This window comes from Stegodyphus dumicola, chromosome X1, assembly GCF_044657685.1.
Source record: "Stegodyphus dumicola isolate Sdum_Otavi_A_Nest chromosome X1, ASM4465768v1".
Taxonomy (NCBI): Eukaryota; Metazoa; Arthropoda; class Arachnida; order Araneae; family Eresidae; genus Stegodyphus; species Stegodyphus dumicola.
In genome coordinates this window covers 233,881,288-233,900,878 of record NC_140780.1, presented here as the reverse complement: position 1 = coordinate 233,900,878, position 19,591 = coordinate 233,881,288, and the positions used below count along the sequence as shown (strand labels likewise).

The following is a 19,591-nucleotide window of genomic DNA, read 5'->3' as shown; positions in this document are numbered from 1 at the left end:
AGAACAGTATTTTGACTATGGGATGATTCAAATCTTGTGGGTGACATGGAGCATTATCTAATAGTATTAAGCGCCTTGAAGCTTAATTTTTTTCTGCCTTAAATAATGTTCAGCGTCTGGCACAAAACAATTTAAAAACCACTCTTAAATATATTCCCAGCTACCCAAGCTCTTGGACTTGCTTTCCAGTATACCGGTAAGGTTTTTATTTACGCCTTACCGGTGTACTGGAAAGCAGTGCACGAGGATTTAAAGATCTATAAACTAACAAGTGTTTTGTCATAAAGTCCAAAGTCATACTGCACAAAAGTTGCGTTAACAATTTTTAGACACCTTAAATCAGGATGCAGTTTTTTCTTTTTTCGTTATAAAGGTTCTACTGGGCATTTTCCCATCAAAACCCAGTTTTGTCGGCATCGAAAACTTGAACTACTGTGTATCCTTGTTCTATAATATTTTGAAAATTTTCAAGTCAGCTTCATAATCAGCCGATGCAGATTCTCCTTGAATTCTTGTGCTATGAATTGCAAAACGCTTTTTGAAATTTTCGATATATGGGTGCTTTGCACAATATGGAAAATTTCGTGCGGAGTTAAATTTCTTCCGATTGCTCGGGCAATTTTCTTATCGTGTTAGAGCGAAATCGTGTTATAGGAAAACCATGTTGTAGGAGGGTTCTCCCAATTTATGAATCGTGTTATAGTGAAACCGTGTTACAGGATGCTGTGTTGTAGGAGGGCTACGTGTACTTTTCTAAATTATAAAACTTCTCTATACTTCCCCGTAAGGTGATCACGATCTTTCAAATGGTCATTACTCAAACTTTTCTACACAAGAAGCAATGAGAAGTACTTTTAAAATGTTGTTCCTCTTGAGGTGTCATACAAAGAGGTACGTTTATGGATCATTTTTCAACTGTTTTCTTCTTCTCATAAAATATTTTCTATGAAATGATCTACAGCGTTAGGAGCTCTGTACGTTGTTATAAGTTTAATACTTTTCCCATCAGGTCCTACAATTATGTAGGCATTATCCGCATGTTTTATGATGTTTTTTTTTTTTTTTTTTTTTTTTTTTTTTTTTTTTTTTTTCCTGTAATAGGCGCAGTAGTACATCACTTTCACAAGTATGTGTTTCATAATTGCTTCAAAATCGGCCTAAATTATTTACGGAATAGACTCTTCAAACTGATAGTTTGCATATTCTAATATTTTTTCCTCTTCTGAGAGTAAATTTATGCAAACATCTTATGCCATAGAACTTACTTGTATGATGTTTTGTTAGGTTACTTACTACTCTGGACGCATATTTTATTACGCAATAATGTTGTGCAGTATAGTATCATTACCGACTAAAAGTAAACTAATAAAATCAATCTCTTTTCTTTCTGAAATGCAGAGAGGAAAGACATCATTCTCTTGATATCCAGATACGTTTATTCTGAGATCATTTAACTTTTCAACAGCTGATATTTTTTGTAACAGTAACAGGGCATTCAATATTTTCTAATTTCATTTCCCTTTCGTGTGGTTTATAGTAATTTACTCGGTATGGATTATTTTCCCTTGAAATAATATATTTATGTGTAAGTAAGCACGACATTAAGTATTTTTTATCATTAATCTTAATATTTAAAATCGCTTTCTTCATTCCGAGGTCTTTCAGAAAGAGGATGATCGAGCTGTGCATTATTGTGACTTTTGAATTTGAGCTAATGTCCATCCGGAACCATTTTGCAAAAATTCTTTAAGCGATTTCTTCATCTTATTACAAGCCTCATTCAGCTGTTCTTCAATATTCTTTGTTGTCAAATTTATTAAACACGTGGATCTAAAATGTGGTTGATAACTTCCCCATCGTTCCAATTCTAAAAACCTGTGTCGTTACCATGCTATACAATTTCAGGGCATTCTCATTTATTTCTTTTTCAAGTTTCAATGCAAATTTGGATTTTGCGTTTTTTAAAAATATAATTAGAACTTGATTTATTTCTTTAGTTAAAGTAATAGTAAAAGAATTGAAAACATTGAACTAGATGTGGTGTGTTTTATTAGCTTGTTTGATGGCTGTGAGTTATTACTTTTCCTTTGGATATTTTTAAGGGTACTATGTTGAGTACGGACGTGCTCGATTAGATCACGTATTTTGCTAAATACGTACATGGTTGCATTTTTCCGTTAGACAGTTCCTTTGCCCGTTAGATTTGTTCCGTGTACCGTAACTATTTTTTACTTTCACATGTATATAAGAAGCAACTACATCAATATAGTCCACCAGAAATATTAAATTCGATAAGTCCTCCATCCAGTATGAGGGGGTGATATTACACAAACTGACTTTTTTATATAACCGTCTGCATAGGAGGAATGGTGAACAAATCCAGTTCAGATATGATGTAAATGGAAGAGTCGCGATGAATATACGAAGTCATATTTTTTTTTTAAGAGAAATGTTCTATGCTTTCACCTTCTTTAATCGTTGAGAAATGGTGCGCTTTTCCCCCTATGTTTCTACTTTTTATTGACTTGTTCACAACCAATCATGCTCTTCACTTCAGCGGCCGCTTTATCCGTTAATATATTTCCGGCTTCTTTCACATCTTGCCATAGTAATACATCGTTTAGCAAGTTTAACCCATTAAGCCGTACTTCTTTTCCAATTGCTTTGGCGCCTAATTTAATAAGAGGCAATGCGAAACAATGATCTGAATAAACCCCTTGGTCCATACCCTCTTCTGATAAAGATTACCTTGATATTAATTCATTCCGTGTCCCGTTTATTGTACATAATAATCATCAAAAGATTTTTGACAATATTGATAAGGTACACATACCTTATGATAAATATTTTTGACAGAAATGAAGTTTCACGTATGAACTTCTCGCTCAGACGACACAAATGCTCCCATATGAGTTCTTATATTCATTTTTTAAGTATCTATTATTTTCCTGTTCACGGTTAGATAATAAGGCTTGTTATATAGCGCAATGACCACTTCTCTATTGTTACCAGTTATTCTTACGATTCGAAGAAGAGAGGCTGAAACATCTCCCCCGATTTGAGGTTCCACAATATCCGTATATATCATTAATACACGAAAGTATGCACAGGGGTCGTTTGCAAAAGGCCTTTCTACAAAGTTTCCAGACTGTCATCCGTAATGTAATTTCCATAGATTCGAAGCCTAGCACTTGAGCCAAACTGTCATGTAAAAGCACTTTAGTAGTATCTTTCACTAGTTTTGTTCCTGGGTCACTAGTAAAAATTTCATATTTTGTCTAGATGTTCTTTGATATAAATAGCTTTTGAAATGTCAGTCACTATTTCATAACATCCTGAGGATAATCTACGACTCAACATTTTACCATCTTTCTCTGAAACAAATCCAATTAAGTTTTTTTTTTTTTTTTTTTTTTTTTTTTTTTGGGATTTACCTTATACCACGCATGTGGATACAGCAGTTCAACCAAACTAAATTCGACATACCTTTTCAATGAGCAAACGCGTCATAAAATGTGAAATTTTATTGAAACTGCTGTTGCAAAATACACTTCCTAGAAAATGTTTGCATACAGGTAGTCAAAATTACGTATGTAGAAAAAATTATTAAAAGACTTCTATGAAAATTCTTGAAGTTTTTATTTCACATTTTTATTACTTATTTATAATATATTTCATTACTTATTTATAGTATACCTTTATTATTCAAATATTGCTAGTTGAAAACAATTTCATTTTTACCCCCAAAAAAATTGTAAAAAAAACTGCACCAGGAAATGTCCGCGTACATCATATTAAAACGGAAAAAATAATAATTAGCTTATAATGCATCCTTTTTCTTTTAAGAGTAGGACGACATCAAAATTATTTGATGTCGTTTCTTCAGTAAACATTTCAACTCATATTTTAAAGTTGTACTGTGTTGATGGAGACCTACGTTCCAATTAATGTCAATGTTTCGAGTAGGGCGTTTCGGAGATGTCCGACACAAACAGCTGAATTGGCACTTTATCTTACACAGAGCTTCACAACTCTAACATTATATTATTGGGTGTAACAACCATCCTACCTTAAGCTACTCAACACTGCTCTAAATTTCGTTTTAAAAGTTTTCGCGGACTCAATACAATGTTATTGCACTAAGCTACTCTTTTCCATACACCCCCTATCCTAAATCTTTTTGCTATCTTCATGATGTTTTAGAGTTAGCGTTAGATTTTCTTTCTTGAAATCTGTCTCAAATTTTCTCTAAACAAGTTTACATTCTTTCATGCAGTATATGTCGAGTTCCTTCTCGTCCGAAAATATTATCCGTTTCATGAATTATTTTAGGCTTTGTTAATGAATTCCTCTGCAAACTCATAGTAGTTATGTTTGTCAGTGCTTTTTGAACAGAATCGATAATCTCCTCTCCCCAATAGCTTCTGGCAGTTCTGATACAGAATAAGGTGAGAATTTACTTTTAATTGCTTTTTAATTATACTGCAAATTTTCCTTTTGATTAGCGTTACGATAGCTACTTTTACGTTCAGACTCCTGTTAGATCCTGCAGATCTTAAATCCTCCCTGGATCGAAGAATCTGTTCTTTCAACTGTTTGGCTTTTTTTTTTTTTTTTTTTTTTTTTTTTTTGGGGGGGGGGGTGTGTGTGTGTAAGGATTTTTTACTTTTTCGTAGGTCTATAATGATTTTTCTTTCATTCAAATTAATATCTTTGTAGGGATTATTTTAATTTTCTAATAGTTATTTTTAATTTTGAAACCCTTTCCTTTAAATTCTTCTTTCCCACCTACAACTCCCTGCCAGAATTAGTTTTCAGTATCGCCTTTTATGTAAATGAGATAGAACTAGTATTTATGGGAAGTTCAATCACTTCAGTAGAAGAGCTTAGAAGCTCTCAGTAGAGCGTGTTCTGCCTTCCGGCCACGTCGTTGCTTTAAGCCTATCTTACTACGTTCGGCCGTAGTCTTACGTGCCTTTCAGTATTTGGCGTAGAGGTTTAATAACGGGCTAATTCGGTTAGTTATTTCTGTACAGCTTCGGTTAAATTTTAGTTAGTTCGAATTAGTTTAGTTTCTTATTTTCAGTCTTAAGTTAAAGCCCAAGTGGAGGCTTTCCTATGAGTCCGAGAGGGGCCAACTATCAAATATTTCTTTGAGATGAAAATTTAATTTCTTTGAGATAGTTATTTTAACCTTTCTTTGGACTTGGTTCTGTAGTTGTAAGATGACTAGTCGCTATCTCTTCACCAAGGTTCTAGTTGCCAAGGACACGTAATTTAACTAGAACCGTAAATCTTGTAACTTAGGACGCACAACATGATTATTATTTCTGAAATTCGAAATTCTCATCTGAAGGAACACACTAAAAGCAGTGCTGACGTTTACAACCACATTCCAAACGTTTGCAAAACATTCCAAACAAAAACCAAGCATCCTTCTTTCTACTTCGTATAAGCAAGCTTTTTCTAGTGAATATTTCATTTCTTAAATTTTTTAAAATTTATTTTTATATAAAAACCTCATATAAATTGTACTCAGGACTTTTTTTTTAGCAAGTTTACTGTTTTAGTGTTTAATGTTTTTTCCGTGTACCTAATTAAGTGCATATGAAATAATTATGTAATTGTTTCGTGTTTTTTTAGAAGGAACTCCTTCATATTTCGCCTTCGTATTTGTTCCATGTTTTGATTATAAAGGAATTCCTTTACGAACCCGCCCCACCACTGGCCGAGCGGATAAGCTCGCTAAATACTGGTAGTTCTACTTGCGTACGAATCCAGGCGAAAAGGCTGGCTGTGTGGTTGGTTTTCATGGTAGATATTTTCCCACGTTTAACGTGAATATAAGCCAGTTTTCCTTAGAAAGATCTCTTCGAAGGCATCCCTTCCCTTAGGCAGAGAGTTCTCGTGTGCTTTGCTGCAGTCGAATAACCTAACCTTTGCGTCTTTGGAACAACTGTCTACTATGTACTAAAATGTTGCTTTGTCACTGAAGAAATATATTTACATTATAAATTCTAAACTGTTGCTCAGGAAAAAAATTATCGGATTGCTTGGGGAGAGTTAGCGTTTGTCAAAAATATTAAAGTGCAGTATTTTAAACTTTTCTTGAATTTTGAATAAAAGGTATTCAATTTTCAAACATTATGCCAAAAATTCTTAAGAGTAATATTTTTGTACTGTGACAATCTCGTACCCCCTGTCACGATCTGATGAAAAGACTGATGTTTTCTGAACTTCAGAAATATCATTCATAGTGACATTTTGCATTTAAAAGTGCATTATACTTCTCTGTATTTTATTACGAAGTCTTTGACCAGCAGATCCTTTAAACACTTGACTGAACGTAAGCTCTGTGATGCAACATTTACTCATCCTGTCTTCCATCCGTGCATTTACCTCTGTTTTGAATACAGGTAGTTTAGGGTCAGATCCTCAAGGTCGTAAACCAGGTTACGTCAAAATCGTAGTAAACCCGCGCATTTGAATTGCAGTCGTCTGCTTCTTCGATGTGTGCGCTTTAAGTTTTGTTTTGATCGAAGTTAGGGTTAAGATATCCCAGTAATTTTGAAATGAGGGTGATAGGTAATTTATTCTCCTCATTATGTTTGTTTTGGAATTCTAAAGTGAAAATCTTGATCTTGAACGTAAGTGCACTGTGGTTAAATTTCCTCCTGTTGCGCATCGACCGTAGCGCACGTTCACCTTTTGCTTTTCGTAGCAAAGAACCCATACTTTGGCGATAAATTATCAAGCTGGCGAATTGGCGGCATAAGCATTAACTGCATCTCGAATTTTCCGCGCTATTTTTTAGGGCATCCTGCGTTTATCTGTTTAGATACGAAGTTTCGGGTCGATTTCAAATAAGATGTGTTACTCTCGTGCTTTGTACAGAAAATTTCCCTGTGTTTTTGAAGAACTAAGAGTTTTAAAAGTTGGTATTAATAGTGTTATTGTATATTTCTTCATAGTCAAGGGTTTCTAAAACTTTTTAAATTATATAAATAAGAACCAAAAATATATGTACCGAAAGAAGCGCTATTTTCCATTTAAATTTTTTGTGTAAAAATTTTGTATCACTAGCCCTGTGTCTTTCCCGTATTAAAATAACATAGCCTAACCTGAAAGCTAGCCATCGTTTGTTTTGCTGTATTCAGTTAAACAACAACAAAGAACAGCCTTCCCATAGTTATGTCTTATCAACATACTATTAAATTTTCCAATTTAAATATATTAACTTGATAATTTTGTGTATATATATGTAATAAGGCGCAGCTCTGTTTTCCCTTGTCTTTTCTTTTTATTAAAAGAAACTTAAAGGGCACTTTATTTTGCTTCACTTAATACACTTAAACAGACTTGCGAATTATCATTTAAAGCAGAAGGTATTTGTTTCTTATTTATCATATGCTATTTTTTGCTTCATGTGAGTTACGCTAGCTAACAACGAACAAAAAATCAACAGTGTATGATTAGACAATTAAAAGAATAGTAGTAATAAATAACGAATTATTTTTAAAAACACCAAAAGGAAAGCGTACGATAGATGCGCGATTATTCATTGTTATTTAATACTATAACGAATGGGGCTTGCTTATTCAATAGACTAAATTTGCCCTTTGACCGTTGCGCAATAGTAGCGAAAGGCGGAAGTAGCAATAAATAATATTTATTGCCCCCTTTTTTTTTTAACTTCACCATACTGGCGGATATCCATTTAAAGTAAGGATAATTTTTCACATTATTGAAGCAACAAGAAAAATATTACATTCTTTAATCTGTTTATAACGTTGATGTTTGAGTATCAAGTTTTAATACTAATGTAATTTGTTGCAAAAACGAATCATAAAAATAAAGGTCTGATTTTCATTCTTTGCTTAAAAATGACGAAATAAATGTCTGATTTTTAATTTTTTATTTCAAATTTTTATTCATTTTTATTCGCAAAAACGAAAAATAAAGAGCTGATTTTCATTCGTTATTTTGACTTTTTATTCATTTTTATTCGCAAAAACGAAAAACTAAGAACTGGTTTTCATTTTTTGTTTCGACTTTTTAGTAGTTTTTATTCGTAAAAACGAAAAATTAAGAACTGATTTTTATTCTTTAGGAATGAAAAAAATCGAAATAAAAAATGAAAAATCAGTTCTTTATTTCCATTTTATCAAAGCAAGCCCCCTTTGAGCAAATGGATAAGGCTGCATAACATTAATAGCTCGTTCCGGTTTTGGATAGCCCTTGTGTGTTTTACTATATTTAATAAATAAATCTTCCTGAATTTGATTCTTTACTGGATTTGATTTACTCATGGGCTCACTGCATGGTCTTTTTCTAACTTTCCCCAACTGTAACTTGAATACGAGTCAGTTTTCCTTAGAAAGTTCACCGCGAAGGCATCACTCTTTTTAGTCCTCGCGTACTTTGTTGTAACAATCAACTAACCAATTCTGTTTTGCTGAAGCAGGGAACAGTTTTGAAAATTTGTTTCGTAACGCTTAACTTCACGTTGTGCGTTCTCTGTGTCTCATTTGGATGCTTGAAAATATAGGATATCTTTAATATGTGAAATGCAGATTTTAAGTCCATTAGTTATGAATAGAATTGTAATTCCGAGTGCGAAAATCATAATTCTAAAATAAATAGGTAACATTAACTAAATGCATCTTTTTAAAACTTATCAGTCATGATCATTGTAAAATCATTTTATGAACAGGCTGATGGAAACAGATGTAATAACGATATCGAATAAACAATAAATGGAATTCGAAATAAATCCATAATGCTGTTTCTTTCCTTACCCTCAGTTCACAACACATTACAAAATGCTCACAGTTAAAACATTTATGTAGTTTTTTTTTTTTTTTTTCATATCAGTTTTGCCTAAGTGTAAGATAACATACTGTAAAAAAGACCTCTTGAAATTTACAATTGAGTAGTTTTTACAAAACTTCTTTCTTAGCAAAATCCTGATTTTATGCTTTGACAATTAATGTTAGAAAGCATTTATTCTGTTGATATGTGAACATGATATGGGGGTAATTTTTAATTAACGTATGTCTCACTTAGCACTTTCAGGTCTACTTTTCCTTCAGCTGCCTGACTTATCTATCACGTTTACCAATATTTAAAGTATCCCAATATACTCTAGTCAAGAAACAAATCTTAATGAAGTCGGTTCTCTACTAATGGACTCACTACATGGGCTTTTCTTAATTTTCCTCGATTTTAATGTGAATACGAGCCAGTTCTCTTTTCATTCAGATAGCCCTCGCGTGCTTTGCTGAAAAACTGTAGAAATAGATAATTTTGAAAATTATAATTCGTAACTCTAGTGTCTCATTTGGATCCTGTATCATTTTTTATGGAGACTAACCAAATTTATCTGGTAGTCAGATTTCTGCTATAGAAGATATAGGGGTTGCATGTATTAATTTATCTTTAAGGGAGCAATTAGAAACTAAATGATAAGCTGCACCATGATGATATCGAGTATATAATTCACAAAAATGATGATCATAATGCGTAGCGCACTAATGAGAAAAGTGCATCTAGTGATTTGTTTTTCGGAATGCTGCTTTTGTCAGATGTTCCAGTGATTAAGTTTGTGTCTCTGCTATTATGCTACCGTTATCGACATATCACTAATAATGTGTCAAACATATGTATATCAAATTCACTTCCTTGATTTACATTTGTGCCTTATTATTTTTTTTTTTTGAATAGTTTTTAAAGCTATTTAAACGCTTTTTTTTCCTCATTCTACGGGTTATACGAAGAAAAATTTATTGCGCAAAATATTGCAACATAAGTTTAGTAATAACATTAGTTTCATATTTTTAATTCGGAATACTGAGATGCGCGAATAATTTGCAAATTAATTATATATACATTGCAATATTTGCTGCTAATAAGAAAGAACTGTTTTATTAAAGTTTTTGCCCGAAGAATTTATAAATTAACTATAATATTTAGGAAACGTATTTTTCTTTGATAGAAGCTAAAGTTACTTTCGGTTTTTGTTTCGAGATTAGACAAAAACGGGTATTGTCCGCATTATATTGGCGAAGTCTTAGTCTCCCTTCGCAACACAGAATTAAGAAGCGATTGTCATCCTGTCGTATTTGGCGATGTTTCGCGATGTGAAACATTCCTGCGACAGGAAAGCAACCCTGTTCTATTGATAAGAAGAAAAGTACGGTAGCTGGGTTTTGGCGTCGAGGCTATTTCAATAGCACACTAGACTCGTAAGATGGCGGGCTAGCTTGCTAGCGCCTCCTGCCAGTCGAAGCCAAGACTGGATAAACTATCTATGCAAAGGTAAGCGGGATAATGGTGAAATTTTATAGACAATATTACTCTTTCGATCGGTAATAATCTATAATTCGTTTTAATGGCTGTATTCCTGAATTTCGAAGGAGCTTTAGCGTAACTGTCAAAATGTACTGTCTGTTTTCTATTATTGCTTGATTGACAATATGGCGTTTATAAACGCCAGTAAAAAGTCGGTGCGTAGTTGAGATTAACAATTATACTTTTAAAATTTCATGTTATTGTGTCTTTTGATATAAGTTTAAAATGAACATGTTATATGTTGTACTGTTGGCCTTCATTATGAGCCATTCGAGTTACATGTCGGAGTATTACGCTGCTCATTTATAGACATAACTTTGAATTGCTACCGTACCAGATCCTTTAAAATTTTATAAACAAGTTTGTCTTACTTTTGAGTCTTGATATTCAGCCAGACTAAAAAGAAAACTGGAAACTTCGTTGCAGTTTTTTTTTTTTTTTTTTCACGTTTCCGCTGATGTTAAAGTGCACGGCCAGCAGACTATCATTTTTTGGTGGAATTCAGATATTATCGCTGAATAATCATATTTCTGGTAATTGTAGAAAAACTTTTAAGCGTAATGCATTTTTTCTTCTCTGATCCCAGAGGAAACAAATCTGGCACACTGTAAATTTTTTAACTACCTTGAAAATGTCATTGCTGAATGTGTGCTTTCATAAACGTTAGACTGAAAACTATAAAATGTTGAACTGTCATTGCTGAATGTGTAACATAAAAACATGTTTTGAAATTCATGATGAAACTACTTCTATTGCAGTATTATTGAAGAATTTTTTCGAACTACAGTAAAAATTGATATCTTTAATGTTTTCAAATAGTAAATAACTGTGACCATGGCTTATATATGTTATGAGAAGGATTTATTTACATAATTGGTCACAATGAGGGCTCAGCCTTCATTGTCAATATGAAGTTGTCAAATAATTTCTTTGAAATATTTCTTCTTGCTGCTATTGTGCAGGCTAGTTAATGAAGCAGAAAATGCTGTAAACGCAGTTTGTATCATGTTCGATTCTGGCAGAACAAGCAGACATTATATTTTGCGGTTATCCTCATGTAAATGCGAGCTTATGTCTTTTAGATCATCCTTCACAAATGGCCATTATCCTTGTGCATATTTTGCTGGAATAAAATTACTACTGTTAGTTATGAAAAGCCAATTTGCATTTGATTCACAGCAAAGCAAAATAATCTGGTTGTTCATCGATTCAGCTTATGAACTATTTTGAGACGAATATTTATTGTTTTCGTTATATCGTAATTTTTCTGCTTCAAACAATATGAATTGCAAAAATTTTGAATTATCGCCATTACGAGCGTGGGCATACGTGCCAGTTTGTTTACATTTAGTTAATGCCCACTAATGGAAGTACTGGAAACTATACAACATATTCTTCCACGCTCTTTTTTTCAAATTTTGTGTGCTTTCTACAGTCTTCTTAAAAATGTACTTGTATTTGGCTAAAGTTTAATATCATGATGTTCTTTGAAATCTAGTTTCTTCCTGAAGTTCTGAGGACCGAAAATGCTGCTGTTATTTTCAAAATCAAAGATGAAAAATTTTTTAAAGAATTTTTTTATATACAGTGTAAAAGATCTGATGGAATGATAGAATATATACATTCGTCAGCCGCTTTTTATATTGTCAACATTTCGCGGAATTTGGCGGCAATTTTAATTGTTCTTTTCTGCTGTGAATTTTTACTTTAGAAGCCTGCTGTTTAAGCAAGTTTGCATACATCTGTAATTTTCACTCTACCTTTTCTGTTTAAAATTCCATTTACGGCTTAATTTTATTTCATTTAAGGTGGAAAGAATTGCAAAAATTGTGTGAACTGTATTCAATATATTAAACTGAAATATATATATATATTCTCTCTCGCCGATGTAAATTGAATCGGCGATTTTTCGTTTAATGTTCCGTAGCAGATTGTACTTGGACTGTTAAATTTGTGTTAGGAAATTAAATTCTGTAATGAAACAGTTATGTAAATTGAAATATATGTACTCGATTCGCAAAACGCAACTTAAATTTCATTATAGTTATTGTAAGAGTTCGTATAGTTTCTTATTCTTGCGTTTGAATGAAAAATTATGTTATTTTCCAAAACGTCTTAGGACAAGAAATGATCATTTATATAATTTTATTATGTAATTTCATAGTTGGTCACAGGTAAATGGGACACTTAGTTTTTCTGATGGCAAGTCTGTGAACTTTTACTAAGTTTTCGGCGGCAGTAGTTGTACTGTATTATTGTTTAGTTTTATGTTGGGTAAAAATTCGTGGCGTTAGTAAACTGGAATTTTAAAAAATTGAACATATTGGAAATTTGCCAGTGTTTGGAGAGAAACCTCTTAAAAACGATTTGGCGCCAAAATTAGTGCCGGATATTTTGTATCGTTGGTGTTTGTGTTAACGAATCATCGGTGACCATGAACTTACTTCATTTCATCTGAATATCAATATACTTTGTAACGAATAATGGATTAGCACTGGAACTGAAATTTTTCCGAATAATTTTGAACTAATTTTTTGAAATTTCAGGAAATCTCAAATATTCGAAGTAACGGACCGAAACTTGGCTGTTAGTCACCAGTCATACATATTGTGATGCGTTCATTGTTCTCCGTGTTTTAATACTGTTTAATCATACAAGTGCAGCGTTCATAGCTTTCGCGATATGAGATTTTTCTCCCTCATTTAAAAGCACAGAAATTACTGGAGAATATTCAACAAATATAAAATTTAGTATAATGAAGGCTTTAAAACGCGGAAAGTAGTTTATCCGCAAATTAAATTTTCTTTCACATAAAAGCCTTTTTGACAGAACTATACTAATGGCCTTCAAATTGTTTTCCGTATTGTCGCGAAGATTCGGATCGTTTACAACGAAAAGATCTGAATTTTAGGAAAAAAGTCGACATTTTTTATTCAGATTAAATCTCTGATCTCTGATTTTTTTAGATTGTCAACTTTTGGCCATATTTTCTGAGCTTAAGCAAATAGTTTTAATTTCCGTGATTTTGGATACTTTTAGAAAAATTATCCTTTGTTTTCATGTTTCACTTCAAGCAAAATTACCTGCCTAAATGAGCATTATGATAATGTATTCTAATTTTGGTAAAGACTGCAACAACATTTTATATGAGGTGAAATTCTCATAAAAAAAAGGTCTTTGCTTAGATGTTTTTTTGGAAATATTACAAAAAACGTTTTTACATGAATGGACATTTTGGTACCGAATATGTGACTTATTGAACTGCTTAAAGTATATGTGTAAATAGGGAAAAAGGTATTGTGGTGCTCTTACTCTCCTGTCATTGGTATTTAGTGAGAAAATCAAAAATTGAAATGCTTTAGTGTTGTAATCACAAGCTACCTGAATATGCAAACTATATTTCTCAGTGTGTAAAAAACTGAAGATTAGTATTTATGAACTGTATTTTTAAACTGCATTTGAATGTTTCTAAATTCTGTTTTTAATAATTTTGTGCCTGAATTTAATAATTTAAATGTAATGCTGACTTGTATAATGTCATTATATGATTTATTTAATGAATGTAAATAAAATAAACTTGCCTTCTAATTTTGTAGTTGGCTTATGTTTCATGTGTGTTTAGTTATTTTAATCACATTGTAATCTTAGTTTTGAAAATTTCAAATCATGAAAGGGATTGATATTAAGTTAATTATTTTTAATTTTTCTTTTCAGTAAGCTACATAAGTCTTTCAATTCATATAATTTTAAATACGAGAATGATTTTTTTGGCTTCTTAATTACATTACTTAGGTTTTATAAATATCCATTTTTGATTAAATTTTAGAACTATTACTGTGTAAATTTTACAATATGATTTAAAATTTAACATGATCAGTTTGATTGTGCCTGAATTCATGTTGATATATATTGATAAAAAAATTGAAATATCAGCTCATTGTACCTGTTTTCATGTAATATGACAAGATAATCAGTTCAGTCTTTTCCCCCTTAAATGTTGCATAACCATTTGTTAAATATTCCATGTCATTTCTGTATTCTTGGAATATTTTAGCTGACTTTACATCTAATGTTTAATATCCATCTAACTAGACTTGGATTTCCAGAACTGCGAAAAGTTATCAAATCGGATGTTAAAACTGAACTTTATAGCTGTGATAATAGCCTTGAGGCTTTTTGCTTCTGTTGCTGAATATTGTCATGAAAATAGATCTAAAAAGCATGAAATGCTATTTTACATTTAAGGTATTGGGAATTTTTGTAGGAATTTCAAATAAGACAATTAATGTAAACATTTAACCCATAGCTTTACAAAGTAACTTGATGAGAATTTTTCAGTAAGACTACATCATCTTAATGATGCATGTGAGTCTTGTGTAATACATACTGTATTGCATAGTAACATTATGTATCTAATCCCCTCCCTTCTGTATGATTTGATTCTTTCATTTATACTGTATGATTTAATTCTTTTCATCAACATTGTCATCTCATTTCATGCTCACAGCATTGAGATTGAAACATCAATTTGAAAATTGCACGAGTCATTACACTGTATCAGTTGTGTTGTTGTTAGTTGTGAATACTTTAACATTTTGTATCATGGCAGCTGTCTGGTGTTAAAGCCCATATTTTAGCATATTTCTCATCTTTGCAAGCTCACTTGATCATTCTTTGTAACCAGTTGGGAATGTCTTAAAATGAGATAAAATAATTTGTAGGTGGCCGTGTAGACTCCTTCAGTAATACATACTGTTTCTTAGTAATTTGGAAAAAACTCATGTCGTATGATAGCAATTATTGTAGACTAAGATAAATCATATTTGTGTTTTTTACGTGATTGATATTCTGTTACCAGCCGTTTCATTTGCTATTAACAGCCTGACCAATAGCCAAGTGGTTAAAGCCTGCTGAATACTGGTTGTTTGCCTCGGATGTGAACCTAGCTGACTGTTGACTTAGGTTTAAATAAACCCTGGCTGTCGTGTTGGTTTTATGGTTTTTCTCGCATGTCATGTAAATTCAAGCCAGTTTCATTTAGAAGTCGTCCTGGGTAGCATATGCCCCAGTGGCCAAGTAGTAAAGTCACCGAACACTGTAGTTTGGTGTGAGAATCAAGTCCTCGCTGCATAGGCATTTTTGTGGTTTTCCCTGAGTGTAATGTGTGTAGGAGCCAATTATTCTTACAAGGTCCTCCACGAAGGCATCTCTCCTCTCAGGCAAGTAGATGAGGTCTGCCGTAATTGAACCAAATCCCTTATGCATATAGCCCTTGCATGCTGTGCCCTGCTTCCTACCAGTCTTATTGTTAATTAGGTTTTTCCGGTATTTTTAAAATTAAGGTGTCTAATTACCATCCAATAAAAAATTTTATTTTCTCATATAAAATTTTTCATATTAGTGTATAACAGTCGCACATTAAAATTTTTTTAATGGCCAGGCACTTTACTTAATAGCCATATTAGCCTTGGCTGGAAGTAGTGGCCATTTCATTATGGAAGCACCTAAATAGGTGGCTACCATTGCCTTCTATGAAGGGATGGACAATTACAACCATGCCTTTTCCAGGATTCAAACCCAGGTCTATCGCTATAGCAATCAGGGTCCCTTACCGCTATACTAGTTGGGTGGCTAACATTAGAATTTAAAGAATGGAAAAAAGAGTTTAAATCTGTTAAGCACATATTACATCTCTTGATATTTTCCAGTTTTAAAGAGTTTACCCATATCTTCAATAATTTTTGTTTTTATCAGTTATTAAATTTAATTTATAAATGCTTAATTTTCCCAGGGAAAAAAACTATCCAGAATAATCTTAATTTATTAAAGTTAATATATGTTTGACTACTTTTTCTAGACATAAAAATAAAGGACATAAAAATGTCTGCTTATAAGTATAAGTTTGTGATTGAGTTTTTACATGTATCTGAGCGAACATATATTCACTTACATTTTAGTAGCAAAAATCTAAAGATCTTGTTTGAGTGAGTAAATCCATCTTTTACTATTCTGTAACTAAGACAGATATTTTGGACGTAGAAAGAAATTTAACAGTATTTTTATTGAACGAGTAACTGTATAAATTCTGTATAAAATTGATAAAAATAATGCATTGCTAATTAAGATGCACTATAGAATTCAAAACTTATTTGAAGTTTTCAAAACAGTGATTTTGTTTTGAAACTTGATAGCAGATCCCTTATATATTGGGAATATTCTTCATATATGTGCGTTGCATATTATTTGCATTTCATGCAAAAATATGTATCTGAAGTCTAAAGAGACAGTATTTGAGAGAGGTGTAGTGTAGAGTAAAATGAATAGTGTTAATTTCAAGTATAAAGACTGTATTCATTCTGAGCGACAAACTAATGCATTCTTTTTCCTTAAAAGCAAATATTCTAATACATTGATTTTCATTCAGATAAATTAGAAAAAATTATTTTGATTAACTTTTGAAAATACTTAATTAAATGTAAGAAAAAAAATGCAACAAGTTGCAATATTGCTCTTCTCTTAAATAGGGAAAAGTTACTTATTTTGGATTTTACTGTGTTAAAATCAGTAATTATATGTAATTTTAATGTGCTATTCTATCACTTGATTTGTTTAATATAGTAGAATATATCATAAATTCAATTTTGGGTGCTTTTAGCTCTTAAAAGTAAGTAATCAGTGGGCACAAAACTTGGTTTCATCTTGAGTTTAATTCTAGTGGCACTGCTGTTTGGTTTAGATGGAAAGCTATGAGATTTCTCAGTAACTATTCTTAACGAAACTTTCAGGGGTGCTCCAGCATACGACCAAATGAAGTTGCAAAATGTGATATCTCGTAATTGCCTGTGATCCCTAGACTAGAATGTATATTGTGGTGTGTGTATATGTAATATTTACAGCTGTGGACTGGCAATGTGTTATGAGGTAATTATGCAAGAAGTTGCATTCTTGGTAGATAACACATTGTAGAAACTGTTGTCTGAGTTTCTTCCGGAGTGTGCAATTCAGAGCATGAGTATGACTGCTAACAAATAGTATTGGTTAAGTAATAAGTATATTGTTTGGTTAGCCAAGTTGCTTATAATCCTCGTATATGGAACAAATATTACCAAGATATATCATAGGAGTATCTAACATATGACAACTTACGGTGGTGCGCACTTTCTGCAGGAGCTGTGTATCCTGTTGGAGAAACAATTCATTAGCAGCAAGTGTCCAAAAATATAAGGTAACACTGAACAAAATGTGGCAAAAATAATTATCCTACAAATAAACATAATGTGTCTTCCAGAGTATATGAAAGTAGTATTAGCAGATATTGCTTAGGTAAATTTACCATTTATTTGTGCTTAAATATCAGTTGAGCCTTTGGTAGTCCTAATAAGTAATTTCATTATTTACCATTTTATTTCTCTTCCTAATTTCCGGTAATTTTTTATAGCAAAATTCTCTATGTTAATACTTCTTGGGTATATGTAAAAGAGATTTAATATTCTTCCTTCTGTAAAATGACTGAAGTAATAAACATGTAGGTAAAAGTACTGAATGCTGGTAGTCAGAGCTGGGACAAGCAAATGGCAAGTGAGGCACTTGCCTCAGGTGAATCACTAGAAGGGCGCTAAGTTAAATAGACAAATTCTAAAATTATTTTATGTTTTTAAATTTGTCAGTTATTATTAGGGGAAATAAACTTTGGTAACTTAAATTAACAAAATAATAGAAAAAACTGCAAGAAAACCTGGAAATTAATGCAATGTTCATTTCGATGTTATTTATCAAAAACGAATTTTTTTAACACTTTCATTTTAAAGTTATAACTAATTGGCCATATTATTTTTCTGAATTTATAAAGCTGAGCTTAAAAATACTTTTAAGAACTATGATGTAATAATGCATATAAATTACATTCAAGTTACTTTAAAACACAATTTTCGGAATTAAACTTCCTACATATGGGTTCCCTCGGTTGATCTTTGGATTATGGTAACTTGGCGAAAATTTGGCGACCAACTCTGCTACAACAACCCTCTATTTTTTTTCCCTCGCCATTTTGTCTTCACGAAGTAAAGACATGTTTCTTTTCTTTTTATTTACTCAACACTTTTTCCAGCAATCTACTAGCTGAATTACACTGATGCTAGAAATTTTATGTAACAAAACTGCTTAATCATGACAAATATTAACTGCAAAATTGGGAAAAAGTGCAGAATCGCAAACTCCTTGCACGTTTTTCAGAATAGCACATACACATAAACCATTTACACGTCGACATATTTTTACTTAAAAAAAATCCCAGAATTGCACAAAAAATGGCATTGCGCACACTCTTAACTTTATCCATCTACACTGCTATTTTCTCATAAATTCTAAAAATTTGCAGGAAAATTTTCTTAATCTTTAAACTTGATAAAAAGCACATATATGAAATTCCTGATCGCGAAAAAGTATATACCCTTTCCAATGATGAACATTTCCACATATAAAATAAATAAAATATCCAAAAGCTTTTACCTCTAAATTATCTATTACATTATAAACGTCACTAACGAATTTATATGCAAACATTAAAAATAGTTACAAATACTTAGTGTCAAATATTTAAATAATTTCCATACACGTTTACTTCAACTGAAACGTATACCAAATTCCTACAAACATAAAATTCACAAAATAACTATCGTTTAATTAAAATATCACTAAACCATGTACAGGTCGACTTATTTTTACCTAAAAAAAATCCCAGAATTGCACAAAAATGGCATTGCGCACACTCTTCACTATATCCATGTACACTGCGTTTTTGTCATAAATTAGAAAATTTTCACGAAAGTGCATGAAAATTTTGTGAATCTTTAAATCCGGTAAAAAGAACATATATGAAATTACCTCATCGTGAAAAAGTATATACCCTTTCCAAGGATGAACATTTCCACGTATAAAATAAATAAAATATCCAAAAACTTTTACCTCTAAATTATCTATTATATTGTAAAAGTCAGCAACAAATTTATACGCAAGCATTAAAAATACTTAGTGTCAAATATTTAAATTATTTCCATACACGTTTACTTCAACTAAAACATATACCAAATTCCTACGAACATAAAATTCACAAAATAACTATCATTTAATTAAAATATCACTAAACCATGTACATGTCGACTTATTTTTACTTAAAAAAACATCCCAGAATTGCACAAAAATGGCATTGCGCACACTCTTCACTATATCCATGTACACTGCT

General features: G+C 31.9%; 1 protein-coding gene across 4 annotated transcripts in view; it reads left to right on the top strand.

Annotated features, from left to right (window-relative positions):
* Positions 1-19,591, top strand: part of LOC118193902 (protein brain tumor-like) — a 102,569-nt gene that overhangs the window by 70,886 nt on the left and 12,092 nt on the right. Inside the window, exons 1-2 of one of the 4 annotated variants that reach the window (XR_015038346.1) lie at positions 10,232-10,317; positions 11,849-13,959. The exons of 2 other annotated variants lie outside the window; for them this stretch is intronic. The gene's annotated coding sequence lies outside the window, so the exon portion shown is untranslated. Of the gene's footprint in view, positions 1-10,212; positions 10,318-11,848; positions 13,960-19,591 lie in introns of those variants that run through there. One more of the 4 variants, XM_035365063.2, reaches the window with a different exon arrangement.